The sequence below is a fragment of the Lytechinus variegatus genome, chromosome 2 (genome assembly GCF_018143015.1).
Source record: "Lytechinus variegatus isolate NC3 chromosome 2, Lvar_3.0, whole genome shotgun sequence".
Lineage (NCBI taxonomy): Eukaryota > Metazoa > Echinodermata > Echinoidea > Temnopleuroida > Toxopneustidae > Lytechinus > Lytechinus variegatus.
The window spans coordinates 2,214,909-2,233,162 of record NC_054741.1 but is presented as its reverse complement, the minus strand read 5'-3'; the positions used below and the strand labels follow the sequence as shown (position 1 = coordinate 2,233,162).

Below are 18,254 nucleotides of genomic sequence, written 5' to 3'. Positions count from 1 at the left end.
CAGATCCATAAACTTTCAAAGTTATGATGGGAATTCAACAGATATCCCCAATTCGGCCAAAGTTCATTGACCCTAAATGACCTTTGACCTTGGTCATGTGACGTAAAACTCATGCAGGATGTTCAGTGATACTTGATTAACCTTATGTCCAAGTTTCATGAACTAGGTCTATATATTTTCTAAGTTATGATGACATTTCAAAAACTTAACCTCAGGTTAAGATTTCGATGTTGATTCCTCCAACATGGTCTAAGTTCATTGACCCTAAATGACCTTTGACCTTGGTCATGTGACATGAAACTCTAATAGGATGTTCAGTAATACTTGATTAACCTTATGGCCAAGTTTCATGAACTAGGTCCATATACTTTCTAAGTTATGATGTCATTTCAAAAACTTAACCTCAGGTTAAGATTTGATGTTGACGCCGCCGCCGCCGTCGGAAAAGCGGCGCCTATAGTCTCACTCTGCTTCGCAGGTGAGACAAAAACCATTAATAGTAATACATTTATAAGAATTAAAACCGAGGAGGGATTATCGATTAAGGTCAGATTTCCAAACTTTTTTATGAGTCTATATAACATAGGTTGAGGCTATTCAACATTTTGTTTGTCTTTACAAGTCTGATGCGGAAGAATACGAACCTTTAAGGCGAAAATTGTCTGTTTGCCGAATAAGAACCCCCCGCCCCCCGAATTTTACCGGTTGGCTGCAAAGCCAGTCTTGTCGCCATGCTTATGCATGGTTCGCAATCTTCGCACTCTTCCGAATCTCACGTACGTATACTATTGCTGACCTCTAGCGTGAACAGGATCAGAATAAAGGGATGCTCCGGGCTGAGAATATTTTATATCTAAAGAAATAGAGTAAAATTCACAGAGCAAAATTCTGAAAAAAAATCATCAAAATCGGAGAGCAAATAACGCAGTTATTGAATTTTTAAATTTAACCAATATTTTGCGAAAAAAGTTATATTCACGTCGTCATAAATGTTCCTTAGGTCTGATGTCACATTCCTTTTTCTTATGTTATTAGTTATTACATGAAATCATAATTGTTTCATTTTTTCATATATGTGTAAATGATGCATATCCATTATGATGAAATAAGTTGCAGCAATAAGTAACAAATGCACTTAATAAGTTGTCAATCCAATTGTTTTAGTTCCTGGTTGAAAAACAAGTGAGGATATGACATCATCAGCCCATCTAATGAATGTTATTCACGAAGACATGGAACTGTTTTACCAGAATATATATAATGCAAATCTTTAAAATTCAATAACTTCGTTATAAGTTTTCCGATTTTGATCTAATTTTCAGCATTGTGTTCTGTAAAAATTACTCTATTTATTGAAATATAATTGTTCTTCAGCCTGGCGCATACATTCAAAGGCAAAGACATAAAGCTGCAGTCTCGATCCGTCTCTAGAGGCTCGCTACGAACGGCGGTTTGAAAAACATGTTGTCCCTACATGTATTATGTACATCTGTATACAAAATCGTGTACGTGTTACATAAAAGCCTTTATTATGTCAAACCACGCTACCAGTTAAAGGACATGCAAGTCCACCCCAACAAATATTTGATTTGAACAATGAGATAAATCAACACTGAAAATTTCATCAAAATCGGCTGTAAAGTAGGAAATTTATAACATTTTTAAGTTTTGCTTTATTTCACAAAACAGTTATATTATGCACATCTTTCTTATTTTAGATCCGACTTTGATGAAATTTTCAGCGTTATTCTTGTTTGATTTTCCTTTGTTAATTCAATTCAACATTTTTCTGGGGTAGACTTGACCTTTAAGATCTGCATGCTGCGCATAAAAGAGCCAAACGAAAATGTACACACACCGACAAAGCCCTAGTCTGCAAGTACAGACTCATATTAACCAATAATCTATGAAATGAAGAAGAAAACTCCCAACTCTACATTATAATTTGGTAGAGCTAGCCACAGAACATCGTGAATCTATAGTCTCACTAATTCAGACTCGCTATTATGCACTACAGTGTATACGAATTGCCAAACAAAAGGTCTTTGACTGCAGACTAGCAAAAGCCACGGAAATGCGGTAAAAGCCCTCAGTGTCATGCATTATCCATCCAAACTCCGTTCAACCGTAGATATCCCACACACGCCATCCATACTACAGCCATATATCCCAAATACTAACACATGCACACCCCCGATCGTACACACAACTAAACAACGCGCTTGCGTCTAGCAGCGCATACCAATCGGCCGGCGAAACTGCATGGAGATTAGACACTCTCGGCACACACACACTCTCAATATAACACTGCACAATTTATACGAAACGCAACTCTTCCACAGAATATGGATCACTTCGCGGTCTAAACATGACATTTCAACCACGATTTTTCACTCTTAAACAAGTTGTATAAAGTCACTCTTGAAGTCACGGGTATATGCACAAGACAACATCCCTTACAATGCGAAAATTACGCTCAAACCCAGTTTGGATAGAATAGAAAATCGAATTTTGTTACCTAAAAATATGATTATCGCACGGCATAATGGTGCTTCTTGTTGGTGCGGTGAATTGTGGGTAATACGGTATGCAAATGAATATTTCCCATGATTCCTGGCTCCTCGAGCGCAATCGTATGACGTGGATTTCATTGGCTGAATCCGCGCAGCACGGGATAGAGGAATGGGAATATGATAGAGTACTATATCGCCAGCAGTATTGGGGGGGAGGGGGTCTTCGCCCGACCATGTGCATAAAAAATGTTGCCACCAAATATCAATCAATTGAATCATCAACGTTGGGAGGTGATGGGTAGGCTAGAATAGATCCCCGATGGGGGGGGGGACTAATTCCATTGACGAGTGGATACCATGCGCGACCATGGGGTCTCGAAATACACCCTATAAACACGTATTTCCCATATTCTGCAAATGCACCCCTTTACAAGTACTGGCGTGTGAAACCCTACCCTTAACAAGTATTGGAACGGACGCGTAGCCAACATCATTGGGTTTAGTACAGCCCCATCACCTCCAACATCTCGCGCAAGTCGTACTCTAAACACGTAGTGTTGACCCTTAGGGCAGAAAGTACATCCTTTATAAAACATAGTCTGAATCATTTACACCCTCGTAAATTTGATCCTATACACGTAGCTTTCCTAGCGAATATAGATACACTTTTTCATTATTTTAGTGTTTTTGACACCTTATTACGTTACGTACGTCCTGACGTGCCCTATCTTGACAAAGACATCCTTTTTAATTTCACGTGTTTTGGGTCGTTCATGGTATCCACTCGTCAATGTAAGTGCCCCCCGGATTTGAAAACATGCTTCAAAATGGCTGATTTTGAGGACAACTCTCCATTTGATTAATTTGTACAAAAATTTTCAGATTTTCTCCTTTATTTTACATACTTTAACTTATCCCCTCCTGACCTGACATATGTGGTGTGAATTATATTTTCCCATAACATATTAGGTTATGCTCAGAACGAAGCAAGATGCAATATAGAATAACGGGGAAAATCTTAAAATGGGTGTACAAAACAAATGAGAGTTGTCCACAAAGACCATAACTTGCTCATTACTTAACCGATTTTGATGAAACTTATTTTAAATTTTTCCTCTTGTTATATAGTCTTTCCAATAAGATTGCTTCTCTTCTTGGGTTTTGGTTTCCTTTGACATGATTAAGAGCGTACTAACCACGTACTTCTTTTATAATCTATCGTCCTCGTTTGCTTTAAATAATCAAAGCTTGTAATTTTCATTCATTCGCACTAGCTCATAGCTAACCAGGGATTGGGTGATTTTTAAGTAGATATTTAAAAATTGGAAATGGATAACTGTCCCAACAACTGCCTACGTGTCACCATATAACATTAGCCTATACCAAAACGTTTTGTTGTTTTTTTTATATATATATTGTGTAAAGAAATGGATGAAGAGAACAATGGTAGGCGTAGCTTAAATCAAGGTTCCCCAGAGCTATCTACCCTTTGGAAAAATTGGTGTTGCCGAAAAAATGTCTCTGCCGGAATCGAACCCGGGCCCCCAGCTTTGAACGCCGGTGCCTTAACCACTAGACCACAGAGACGGGTTAGTGGCTAGGTGACCCTGACCCAATTGACCGTCAGATAGACAGATTTTCGACACCATACCAATTATAATTTCCTTTGTCGGGTGAAGTTGAGTTTTGAACAATGACAAGCCGCCATATATTATAAATATATATATATATATTTATATACACGTCTTCTTCAGGAGTTTTCTGATACCACACATTGTAAACTTCTGAAGAAAAGCAAACCATTATCATTATCATTATCATTATTTTGTTACCTAATTACTAAAGCCAATACGTGAAACTTAAAGATACACATATATCGATGAATAAATATATCGGTCAAGTGCATTATGATATAAAAAGTAGGATCTATCACAATTGTGTTATATATACAGGAAAACATCATATCATGATATAGAAGATAAGATTCTTGATCATTCTTCACACATTTGGGAAACACTGCCATTTAAAGAGAGAGTGTGGCCAATTAAAAGGGTACTCCAGGCTGAAAATAATGATTATTCCTTTGAACTTCCTTCGTGAATATTTAATGAGCAAATTGATGACCAGGGACTCAGTTATATAATTCTGAGGGGAGCAATAAAAAGCTCTCCTAAAACTTTTATGGGGGAGTAGTAGCGGCCGGAGCACGACTACAAAAAGCTCTTCTTTGACATCCTTATAAAGGGGGCTTTTTTTGGCCGATTACAAAATGGATGGAGGAATGTGTATAAGTTACAACCAATAACCAAAGGAGCTAAAAAAATCGGATGCCCGATATATATCTCATTTCAAATTTGTGTTATTGCTTAATTGCATCGTGTAATTCTGTGTAATTTATAAAATCGTGACTGAGAATGAGGGTTTCAAGGCTGGCTCTACTGTATAATAATTCGATTGACACTCGTTCTAAATTCAGGGTACATGGAAGCATGGACTAGGTCCATGATGGAAGTAACTTGTACAAACAAAACGATGAACGATGCTTGATTTCTAGTTTTTTTTTTCTGAATGCATCACAATCAAAAATCCATTTCGCGTAAGTAATAGGCGAGCGATAAATCACTCTACCTGAAATGGCGACCGGTATATAGCGAGTGATCGCTCTCGCTCCCCTGGACGTCACGACATCCCGAATTGTTCTTTTGTATAACATTAAATAAATACATTTATCTAAATTCTGTCCACCAAAAACTAAAAGAAAAGATTGACAACGAATTCAATTGATTAGATCGGCCTATTCATTGTTGGAACTTATTTCATTATAAGGGAGACATACACACGTATGAAACAATTGTGATTTCATGTAATTACATAAGAAATAGGAAAGTGGGGATGTGACATCACCATCCCACCTAAGGAATATTCATGACAATGTCCATAATAAACTGTTTTCACAAAATATTGCTAAAATTTACAATTCAATAACTTTCGTTATTTGGTATGAGATTGAATTAAATTTATTTGTTTTATTTCATATCCTCATTTTTTACATATAAATAAAAAATACAACATATTACTACAAGAACAATTACATTATTAATCTATATACAAATCAATCGAGCTTACACTTTCAAATTGGAAGTAACGATTACAAACAATACGGTATACAATTAACAAAATAATATCATTGCTTGATAAATCCAAGCCTTCTAAAAAGTAATTAAAGTACTAGTTAACTAGTATATAAATGGTTTTATACGTATACATGCTAAACAGAAAGAAAAAAATGAGAAAAAAAACAGGGGCCGTTTAATAAAACTGTTCGTAAGTTAAAAACGACTTAAGAACGACTGGTGATCCTTTATTCATAAATGGTATATTCATTGGCGATGGTTACGCGTGTATAAGAAAGGTTCATCAGTCGCTTTTTAATACGAACAGCTTTATGAAACACCCAGCTGAGCTGAAGCCTCTCGATAAGAACGCAAAACGAAAACATGGTAAAGAGGAGATATATGGAGTGTAAGCAGAAATTGTATTTAAGTGATGATAAATGCATGGTCATATGGATAATAAAAACTATGACTGAACAAGATGAATGGGGATCCACGAAGAAAGAATAAGATATACAAAAGAATATTAAGGGGGGAGGGGAAAAATAATAAAAACGAAAAGAGGAAAAAGGGGGAATGGGGGAAATGATCAGTGGGATCTGTGAAATTGTCAAATATTCGAGAAGGTATGTTGGGAGTAGGAGGAAAAAGAGTGATTTTTATTTTACTTTCAGTTTAAAAACATTCAAGGTTAAACTCTCTCTTATATTCAAAGGAAAAGAAATCCAAAATTTCAGGGTAGTGAATATGAAAGTGTTCTGTGAAAGTGCTGTACGAGTCCTTTGCAGGTGATATGAATTCATTTGTCTGTTTGGTATTAAATGGTGAATTTCATTATGTGCTCGAAATATTTTGTTAAAAACGGAGGGCAATTCGTGGTTGTTATAATATATTTCGCAAGATTTAATCGATGAATGTCATTCATTTTTAGGATATTGTTTGTAAACAAGAGGCCGTCACTATAAATTAACCTGACTTATAATCCGCATAGCTTTTTTTTGTAACAGTAATAATTTTTAAGCATATATGATGCAAATTTTAATGAAATTGTCAGCAATTTACTCTGTGAAATTTACTGTTTAATAAGATATAAACATTTTCAGCCTGGATAATCCCTTTAAATCTTCAGATACAGGCATAAAGGGATGGTCCAGGCTGAAAATATTTATATCTAAATAAATAGAGTAAAATTCACCAGAGCAAATGCTGAAAATTTCAACAAAATCTAATTACATATAACGAAATAATTGAAATTTAAAGTTTATTAATATTTTGTAAAAACAGTTATATGCACATCGTCATGAATATTCACTAGGAGGGCTGATGATGTCACATTCCCACTTTCATTTTTCTCATGTTATTACATGAAATCATAAATGTTACATTATTTCATTCATGTGTAAATGATGTGTCTCCATTATGATGTAATAAATTGCGACAATATATAACTAATGCCCTTAATCAGTTGTCAATCCAATTGTTTTAGTAGTTGGTATAGACATTTTTTGAATAAACCTTATTTCATATAAAAAAAATACAACGGAACTAGTGGGGATATGACACCATCAGCCCAGCTAATGAATATTCATAAAGACATGCCTTGAACTGTTACCCCGAAATAATGCAAATCTTTGAAATTTAATAACTTCGTTACTTATTACTTGTCATCTGATTTTGATCAATTTTTCAGCATTTTGCTTTGACAAAGAAAAAATCAAAATAAAAAAATAGAGGTCCTCGCTTTTAAAGAGAAGGGGGCACACTTGTGTTAGAACGGTATATTTACATTACAATTTTTTATTGTGTCTCTCAATAAGGGGGGCACACGCCGGATGTGCCACCCCCCCCCCCTCCTCTCCTGGACCCGACAGTGGTAAACAGGACGTACTTCACATAACGGATACTGTACAGCGTAGCTCGCACGGCTCCCACACAATCCCGCTGATGGTGGGTGCACTCACCCGCACGTTCCCAAAGGTAACGAGTGAATCATAGTCTGCAGACAAAGACCTCAATACACACTCTGGACAGAGTAATACCATGGTCACATTTGTTCTACGGCGGCCGTACGGCGAGTCGAAAACAGCCGTTTTAACATTTTGTACCAGCGAAATATAGGTGGTTTAAATAAAAATGAATAAAACGGCTGTTCTTGACTCGCCGTACGGCCGCCGTAGAGCAAATGTGACCAAGGTATTAATCAAACTAACAATATACTGAATTTAATCAAGAATGTACGATCAAATATCGAGCAGAACGCTGACAACATATAAAAAGAAAGTTGCGACATTTCAGTGTTCCACTAGAAGGGAAATTCCACCCTATAGGCTAACGATAAAAGGCTTTAATAAAGCAGAAGAAAATAAAGGAAAATATAATTGGTTAAAGGTAAACTGACGGAAATCTATCAAGGAATTATGAGTGTGCATCACTGCAAGTCAATAACAAAAAAAGATATCCTCATGCGAACAGCAGTGTGTAATCATAAAATCCCATATTTAATGGTTACTGATTGAAATATTTTTTCTTAAATGCTCCGAATGCACAAATAAAATAAATATGCATTTTATTGAATTTGTATGACCAATACGTGGACTGTTCGCCGGTGACTCGGAACAAAAATCTAAAATGTCATAACTCTAGCTGTTAATTTTTGCTCAATTATCCCAAATGTTTCAGTATTTTTTTTCTGATTTTATTTACAACTTCACACCAGGATGACCTTCCCCTTTAATAAAACAAAAACAAGCTACTACTGTAACAGATTGATTGATGAGTCTGTCGAAAATTCTAATTGTAAGACGTATATGGAATAGCATAAACGAAACACATGCTTCTATCCATATCACTTCTCTTAACTGTTTTATGAAAGTAAGAGAATCTTTAGAATGTCTAATTTTTCTCATTTTCATCCGCTTTTAATGAAATTTTAGTGATAATAGGCATTCATATAGCTCTATCTATCTAGAAATAGGCTATTCCGAGGCGCACGTACAAGAAAAGAAGGAATGAGAAAGTTTGGATGAGTGTCCGGGATGAGTGTCAAAGTGCCAATAACTATAGGCCTACTGTTATAGATTTGAAGGTCTCCAGTGATGATATGAATTCCCGTATGAATTCAACGGCAAATTATTCCAGAGAGAGGTGCTGAGGCAGAGAAAGCTCGCGCACCATATATAATATACGCTACACGTGTCTTGGGTGTGGATTTGATTGGATTCATTTCAGTTTGCTTGCAAAAGGAGTTAGGTCCACAATTATAATTTTTTTGTAAAAATGTATTAAAAAAAATTGAATACAGGTAGATTCCGTTAATACTCAATTTTATGTTCACAAGATAGGGTAATACATCATGACAATTTAGTTTCTCATACGAATATTGCAATAACTAAGAATAAAAAAACAATTTTTTTCTCGGAATGGTCCAAAGTGGACTTGACCCTTTTTGCAACCAAACTCTTAAGCAGATTTTTATCTTGAACGCATTAAGACAAAATATCTGATCAAAGAAACGGTGCGAAATAAGTAACAATTAGTCTAAATCTATTGGTTAACCAATCAAACTTCAAGCCCCGATTCTTATTGTTTTGATTCTGTTTATTCATTTATTATAAATATTGTGCTACTAAAACTTAGATTATCTTATAATATTTTGACTAATTCACAATCCCCCCACCCTCCCCCCCCCAAAAAAAAACCGCTGCAAAAAAGGTTGAGGTCTTTTTTTAAGCGATATTGAATTTACATATTTTTATTACAGGTAACCCTAATTTTTTAATAAAGTGTGCATGATTTGTTTGTCCTGAATCTGCAGGATGTATGATGACTATAGCACACTGTTAAAAAATTAAAACAACGCTCTTTATCATAATCGTACAGAATTTTTTTAACAATTAAAACAATAGTGTTTAAAATCTTAAACAAAGTTAAATTTCTAATATTTAATTCCAAAAGAAATGAAGCATGGCTGTTCAAACTGTTATTACAAACTACAAGATTCATTTAGTAGGCCTAAACAAGTTGTTGTTTAAAAAAAGATTAACAGCGTTTTTACTGTGCACTCAAAATCTGATGAGCATAATTTGTAAATATATTTCAATAGGTCACATCAGAGGACTATATAGTGTTTGATTAACACACAAAAAAGGATTCCGCATTGTTTATTTCATGTTTTCTTTCGACAGGTTAGTCTCTTCTCTTCATAAAACTGCGTTTCGAGAGAGCCTTGTAAAATGAACAGAATCCACGCGTGCTACATGACTGTATAAGAAATATGAATTTGAAAACCAGAATGATAAACGTTAGTAAAATAAAAATTAGCAGTTATATAGGAGAAAATATTGAGCAAATTTCATGGAATGTAGTATATATTACTGATCATGAATTTGAGATAGGCCTACAAAATGACAGAGTAAGAGACTATGGGTTACTCTTCATGATAATTAAGCAAATTCATTCTTTTGGCCGTCAGATTCGTCATTTAAAAATAGCACTAAAAAAACAGTTTCCTACTCACTGTAACAGAAAACTTTTCATTATATATACATGTACATAAAGGGGAATCCAACTCAAATCGTTTTTTATCGAAAAGCAAACAGACAAGTACATGGGTGAAAGTTTTGCACAAAATCGGACAAACTCAGAGAAAGTTATGAATTTTTAAAAGTTGTAACTTCAAGGACAAGTCCACCCCAACAAAAACTTGATTTGAATAAAAAGAGAAAATTCAACAAGCATAACACTGAAAATTTCATCAAAATCGGATGTAAAATATCGCTTATTTTCAACAAAATAGTTATATGAACGAGCCAGTTACATCCAAATGAGAGAGTTGATGACATCATTCATTCACTATTTCTTTTGTATTTTATATGAAATATGAAATATTTTGATTTTCTCGTCATTGTCATGTGAAATGAAGTTTAATTCCTCCCTGAACACGTGGAATTCAATTATTTTAACATTTAATGCTTCAGACAAGGGGGTCCTAATCATCAAATTCGTAAAAATTGAAATATTGTATAATTCAAACAATAAAAAACAAAAGAAATAGTGAGTGAGTCCCGGGAGTGAGTGACATCATCGACTCTCTCATTTGGATGTAACTGGCTCGTTCATATCTATATAACTATTTTGTTGAAAATAAGCGAAACTTTGAAATGTCATAATTTTCTAATTTTACGTCCGATGATGATGAAATCTTCAGCATTGTGCTTGTCTGATTTTTCTCTATTGATTTAAATCAACATTTTTCTGAGGTGGACTTGACCTTCAAGGCAAGGACAATCCTCTCATTTACTCCAATGACATGTACACAACACTTTTAGATTGCCGCTTTTTCAAAGGTCTTATTTCAAACTATATTTTTCTTTCATGATGGCATGAAGCATTATGCTACATTGGTTTTCTAGGTTTGTCTTCTCCATGTAGAGATAAAACTACAAATCCTTTATGATTACATATAGCCTATATGGGGAAGTTTTCCTTCCCACTCACTGTCATAATTTACTTATCCAGTTGCCACTTCTGAATTTACATAATTTTAGGGATCTCAAAAAACGGTCACGAATTTCTTAATGCTTGTCCGATTTCTTTCAAACTCTTACCATTCTGTTTCTTTAATTTCTTTTTCTCCCTTCCCAAACAGTTTAAGTTAAATATATATATAGGCCTAAGTAAGTTTATATATCAGCACGGAGTACCCCTTTACAACAAATTCGCTTATAGGGCCTACGTGTAGGTAGTCACTAATAGCCTATAGTTCGGCCCGATATTTATATCAAATTAAAAAACTAAAGGACTACTAATAATTGGGCAATTGATTGCTCATTTGCTTATAGATTTATTCCTGGGCCCCGTCTTACAAAGATCCAACCAATCTCGACTGTATGGAAATCCAACCATATTACTTTTCGCATGATTTTCTATAGTAATTATAGAGAATCACACTGAATCTTCAAAAAAAAACGATGAACTTTGAATAAACATCATATCTGGAAAATATTTTAAACAATTAAATATGAATTTTAGATGCTAAGGTTGCTGGCCGTCCATAGTTGTGATTGATCGGATCAATCGCAATTAAGTCTTTGTAAGACGGGGCCCAAACAGGTGTTCCTGAGACCATGGTTTGCCACATCAAGATCGAAACTGTGCATGCTTTTATGTGAGCCGCGCAAACCAAGAGTAGGCCTATCCCGCGTCAACTGACCGATAAAGTTCACGTCCCAAACAGAAAGTATAATGTAAAAATAGCAGAAAAATAATAATATTGGTGAAGGCTTGAAGAAAATCCATTAAATTTAGCAGAAGTTTTAAGTTTTTGATTTGTGACGTCAAGCTGCCCCATAGCATAGTGAGTGATTGTATTACCGACCGGCCTAAAGCTTGTATTACCGAACGCGCGCATCATATGCGTCAGAAAATAATCAAATAAGCTCAAACCTTTGCAACTTCCTTCCAAAGGGAACTTAAATAGAAAAATTATAAAAAATTATCAAAAACACAATTTCGAAGTCTTTATATCCTCTAAACAATAAAATATGGTCAAAATAGCTCATAAGTGACTTTGTTTTCCCAACTTTTCCCATAGAAAACACACGTCCGGTAATAATTTCAAGTGACCAAAATATTTCACTTGCGAAGAGGGGTCCGATTAGAAACTGATGTCGTAAAAATGAAAAACAATTTCGGCAATATTTCTGCATATTTATATTTTGTAGGTATTTGTGTATTTATGGTGAAAGTTTGGTGAATTTCATTGGAATAATGTGTTTGATATGATCAAATTCATGAAAAGTGTTCGGTAATACGATCCACTACCATACATATAGGCCATATATGCAGTCATAAATTTCATTTTTTAATAGTTCATAATGACCAACAATTTTCTTCTTTCAGAAGCGGGTGTGAAATAATTTTTGTTGATATAATAAAGGTACAAAAATAACATCATTTTTTTAATTCGCGATACATTCGAAGCTGCTCGAACGTCGTGACGTCACAAATAATAAAAAAAGAATTCTAAGCTAACTCTTTTAATCTGCTTTATAATGGGTTTTCCTCAAACCAATACATGTCCAATGTTTATTTTTTTCTGCTGTATTTTTGTCAGTGGAACTTCCCCATAATTGAGTTTGAGAACAAGATCAAACTAGTCGACAGCATAGCAGCTACATGTAGCTGCAACAAAATTGCAGATTACTGTAAGGCACTGGCAAATCGTTCCCTGCAAGCTTTCTTTTTGATAGCCCGCAACTCACCCGCGAAAATGTTTTGAGCATGTTCAAAACTGTTATGCATGCAAATTAGACTTGCAAGCGTGCGCTTAGAACTGCGTGTGAGTTGCGTGCGAGGTACAGTAAATTAATGCGGCCGACCTGCAGGTACAGGTCGCAAAAATAGCATAGTTACCCGCAAGTCACACGCAAGGCCATGCACGAAATTAATATGACTGAGCCTGATCGCGCCATTTATTTACTTTCCACCATAGAGGGCCTCACAAAAATATGCTCAAATTTACAATTTTCTAGTGCTTTAAACGAATAAATTAAAAAAGGGATGATTACAAAAAAAGGCCTAGAATATAACAGATTTTATTTTCATTTTTTAATCGAAAATATCAATTAACCTACAACTACAAGGGCAGGCCTTAGCCCTACACCTAGTACTATTAGACTCACCAAATGATACAGGCAGATAGTATAAGAAATCAAAAATGTCATAATCATATTTGGAAATGAGCCATATTTTGTGCAATGAATCAAGCCGCAGAAAATATTTTTCACAAATCCACAGAACATGACATGAGAGCAATTCTTGTAAACAACATGGAATGGTTCTCAAGCGCGCTGCGACGCGACAGCTCTAGCTACACGTAAAGCTGGAAGCTCTGAATTCAGCAGCAATTCACTGCGTCTGGGTGCCATCGCCACTGATCTGAATACATGCATGCAGTAAGTGCTGGGTGCACCAAAAAAAAAAAATCTTGCAAGCGCCGCGACTCTATCGTATGTCCACAGCTGTCGGCCGCAGCAGCTCCGATACCCGGCCCCGTCAATACACTAAAATATCACACACATACACACCACGTGCAGATGGACACGACAACGCGCTCAAACTTCAGACCGACACACAAATTATTACGATCCGATCGCATGCAAATACACACACTGCACTCTATTGTAATGTACACGGCGAATCGTGCACAGCGCCAGGCTTGGCGCCCGCAAGGTCCATGCATTTCGATTAACATTCAAACTAAAATTTCGCCCGTTTAAACACTGTACTTTTCTTTGGAATTTAGCTTCATGTATAAGTTCTAGAGTTCTTACCAAACTGTACGGAAATGACGTCTCCCCCACGTCTAACTTTAGCAGAATTTCGTTCCAAGTTACCTCATTTTATGATTATCGCACGGCATCATGGCGTTTCTTGTTGGTGCACTGTGGGTAATTCAATATGCAAATTAGATTTCCCATGATTCCTCAAGTGCTCGCTCGATCGAGGACTAAACTCGCGCGTCATGATATCGCGTCAGACTCACATTTCGACATGTATGTGTTCAATATAATGCATCTCTCTGTGACTCGATCGCGTTATGACTCGCGCACGGCTGGTGATGGTTTAAAGGACAAGTCCACCCCAACAAAAAGTTCAATTGAGTAAAAAGAGAAAATTCCAACAAGCATAACACTGAAAATTTCATCAAAATCAGATGTATAATAAGAAAGTTATGACATTTTAAAGTTTTGCATTATTTCACAAAACAGTTATTTGCACATCCTGTTGGTTATGCAAATGAGGAGACTGATGACGTCATCCACTCACTATTTCTTCTGTAGGCCTATTCTTATATAAAGTAGGAAATATCAGTATTTTTTTCCTCATTGTCAAGTGAAACAACAATTAATTCCTCCCTGAACATGTGGAATGAGCAATGTTTGTCTGATACTATATGATTCAGTCAAGTTGGTCCCTAATTAATGAGGGACACCATCGACTGTCTCATTTCAGTTGTGCATCACTGTTTTGTGAAAAATAAGCAGAACTTTAAAATGTCATAACTTTCTTATTTAATTTACACCCGATTTTAATGGAATTTTCAGCATTTTGCTAATTTGATTTTTCTCTATTTATTAAAACCAACATTTTTTGTGGGATGGAACTGGCCTTTAAACGCGCCTGTGAGAAAACTAAAAAAAAGGGAAACAATAATGCTGCAGTAATGATTTACCCGTCAACCACCTATGAAGAGCTCAGTTGCAAAAGGGGTTAGGTCCATTTTTTATCAAATCTGATTTTTTTGTCTCAATGTATAGATTTTAGTAGCTCTTTAGACGATACCACATTAAAGGTTGAAATTGCCATTAAAAAGTGAACAAAAATGACAAAGAAAAATCACTTTTTTTCAAAAGGAGTTAGGGCCCAGTTTGGTTTCAAATTAAAGGGGTACGAAGTTAGGTCCACAAAGGTTTTTTTTATAGAATATTTAAAAAGATATGAAGACAAATTTCTTTTATACTCAAATTTACGTTTACATGGTAGAGTATCAAGGAAATTTAGTTTTTCATAAGAATATTGCAATAGAGGAGAATAAAAATATATATATGACCTATATAACCCCTTTTGCAACCGAAGAGCTCATTTGTCAAAAGGGGTTAGGTCCATTTTTTTTTTATAAATTCTATTGTTTTCTGTCTCAAAACCTATCGATTTTTAGTGGCTTTGATGATATCAAAGAAAATTTGAAATTCAAATGATTGGATTCATTTCAGTTTGCTTGCAAAAGGGGTTAGGTCCACAAAGATAATTTTTGAAAAAAATATATAGAACGAAAAATGAAGACGGGTAGATTTATTTTATACCCAATTATGTTCACACGATATAGGTAGCAACATCATGACAAATTCCCAGACTGCAATAAGTAAGAATAAAAAAACACGATTTTTCTCGGAATGGTCCATTAGTTGACCTATCCCATTTTGCAACCAAACTATTCATATGTAGCTGGTACAAAAAATGTTAAAACGGCTTTTCGAATCGCCGTACGGCGCCATTGGTGAAATGTAACTGCGCCATAACCACATAAGCCCTGTTGCGAGATCACTTTCATGTCGTCGAAGTTCGGACTTTCAGTGCAGTTGCATGCAATCGTGCATACTAGGGCTTTAAAGGGGAAGTTCACCCTGACAAAAAGTTTATTGTAAAAATAGCAGAAAAATAATAAAAAATTTTGACGAAGGTTTGAGAAAAATTAATCAAAGAATTCAAAAGTTATTAGAATTTCAATTATTTGATTTGTGACGTCATAATTATGCGAGCAGCATTCCTTCATAGCGAATGGTAAAAAATCAATGAAATGTCATTTTCTCAGAAAATTGAAAATGGTTTTTACTGTACCTTTTGTATATCAATAGACAAATCATTTCACACCCGATCATGAATAGAAAACAAAATTAAGTCATCAGCAACCATATAAAATTTGAAATTCATGCATTTTATATTACATAACACATGGGGCAGCTGCTCGTTTATGACGTCACAAATCCAAAACTTTGAACTCTAATAACTTTCTTATTCTTTAACGGATTTTTCTCAAACCTTCACCAATATTTTTTACTATTTTTTTCTGCTATTTTTACAACAAAGTTTTCTTCAGGGTGAACTTCCCCTTTAAGTCCTGCATATGATTATGGTTAAGCCAAATAGAGATTATCATAGCCCCGGAAATATTGGCTGCTGTGCAAAACTTTCACTCGGAGCCTAGGGGTCTGAATATGCAGCCTATATCCGTCTGTACAACTTAAAATATGCTTAAAAATCAAGCTATGGCAACCAGTCATAGAATTGACTCCCGGGAATTGACTATATTTTGCCAAAGAACAGAATTATTTTAATAGATTTTATATTCTTTCACCTTCTTCTTTTTTTTACCCTTTATCTTTCTTTTCCTCCCTTTTTGCTATATAGCTACAGTTTTTTCCTTTTCCTTTTTTTTTCTTCATAATTCATAATTAATTTCATTTTCCCCCTTGTATGTTCTCTTTTTTTCTTTTCTCCTTCATGTTTTCCTTTTTCTTCTTTTGGTTTCTTTCTCTTAGTTTCATCCCCGGGTTTCATCCTAGCTTTTCTTTTAATTTGTGCTAGACAGTCTTGTGTGCCCACTTCTTGATCAAATTAAGCTATTCAATCAGGGTCCGTGATATGTGCCTTTATATATATAGGCATTGGCGGCGGAAGCCAAAAATAGACGCAGAAAAAAAATTGACAAGCAAAAAAAGGTAAAAAACTATAGAGCTACCCTCCCCCTGGCTCTTAGTGTGGTGGGTAGCGCATCGGGAACGGCGACTTGCATCATCACGGTTTCACTGACATGACTGATATACATGTTTAGGGGGGCCCGGGGGGGGGGCCACTTACATTGACGAGTGGATACCATGCGCGACCAAAAAAACACGTAAAAAGGATGTCTTTTTCACGATAGGGCACGTTACGTACGTAACGTGATAAGGGTGTCAAAAACACAAAAATAATGAAAAAAGGGTATCTATTTCACTAGGAAAATTACGTGTTTAGGGTCGATTTTGTGGGGATGATGAAACAAAAATAAAATGTTATAAAGGATGTCCTTTTTGCCCCAACACTACGTGTTTAGAGTCCGATTTGCGCGAGGTGTAGGAGGGGACGAACTAAACCAAATAAGGTAAAGACGACGACCGAAGGACCCGTAACAATAAAACATTCCTATACTTGTTTAGGGGTTCATTTCGGGGAATATTTGCCAAGAGTATCGTTTTGTTTCCAATACTTGTTAAGGGTAGGGTTTCACACGCCAGTACTTGTTAAGGGGTGCATTTTCAGAATATGGAAATTACGTGTTTAGGGTGCTTTTCGAGACCCAATGGTCGCGCATGGTATCCACTCGTGAATGGAACTGGCCCCCCCGGGGGGGCTATATGATCGGTTCCGTGACATTTGCTCCGGCATCAATTGCTCTGCTGTAAAGTTCCACTCCTAATCGAATGACCCCCCCCCCCCTACTATTGAGATTTCTGCCCATATGCAAGCAGTCATCTATCTGCTATATAGGGTCCATGATCGTAAAAACACCACGATTACAGACTTTGCGTTACCGGTACCGTATTACGCAATACTGGTATTGGCTTGCGATTTCGTAAGGTCGTATACCGGTCGCGCGTTTCCGTTTTACACCCTGGCGAAGGCATTTTCCGGAAAAGAAGCCAAAAAGCGACTAGTGAAGAGTCTACACACGTCGCTGGGTTGCATGCAGCGTGCGACACAGGCGAGTCCACCACCGCATGCAATTTGCACAGTTACTGATCAGAGCACAGAGTTCCTCGGCACTTCATGTACAGAGAGAGCGGCAGTCAGGAGTGAAATCCGAACATGCTTTTGCAGTCGCGTTGTTTATATTTTTTTCTAAAAATAAATTATTAACTAAATGAATAGAATGACAGACAAAATCAAAATAAACAGATACTTATAATGGAAAGACAAATTTAAGTTTGATGGATTGATACACTTAGAAGCTGCCGAAAGATAGATATAGAAGACTGATAAATAGATAGAGACAAGATAGACAGATAGATAGAAATAGAGAAAGAGA

The 18,254-nt window shown here is 35.8% G+C and overlaps 1 protein-coding gene across 2 annotated transcripts in view; it reads right to left on the bottom strand.

Annotated features, from left to right (window-relative positions):
- The window catches only part of LOC121407049, a 30,647-nt gene extending 16,544 nt beyond the window's left edge, over nt 1-14,103 (bottom strand). The window contains exon 1 of one of the 2 annotated variants that reach the window (XM_041597964.1): nt 13,960-14,103. The gene's annotated coding sequence lies outside the window, so the exon portion shown is untranslated. Of the gene's footprint in view, nt 1-2,518; nt 2,613-13,959 lie in introns of those variants that run through there. The other variant, XM_041597965.1, reaches the window with a different exon arrangement.
- Between the last annotated feature and the right edge of the window lie 4,151 nt (nt 14,104-18,254).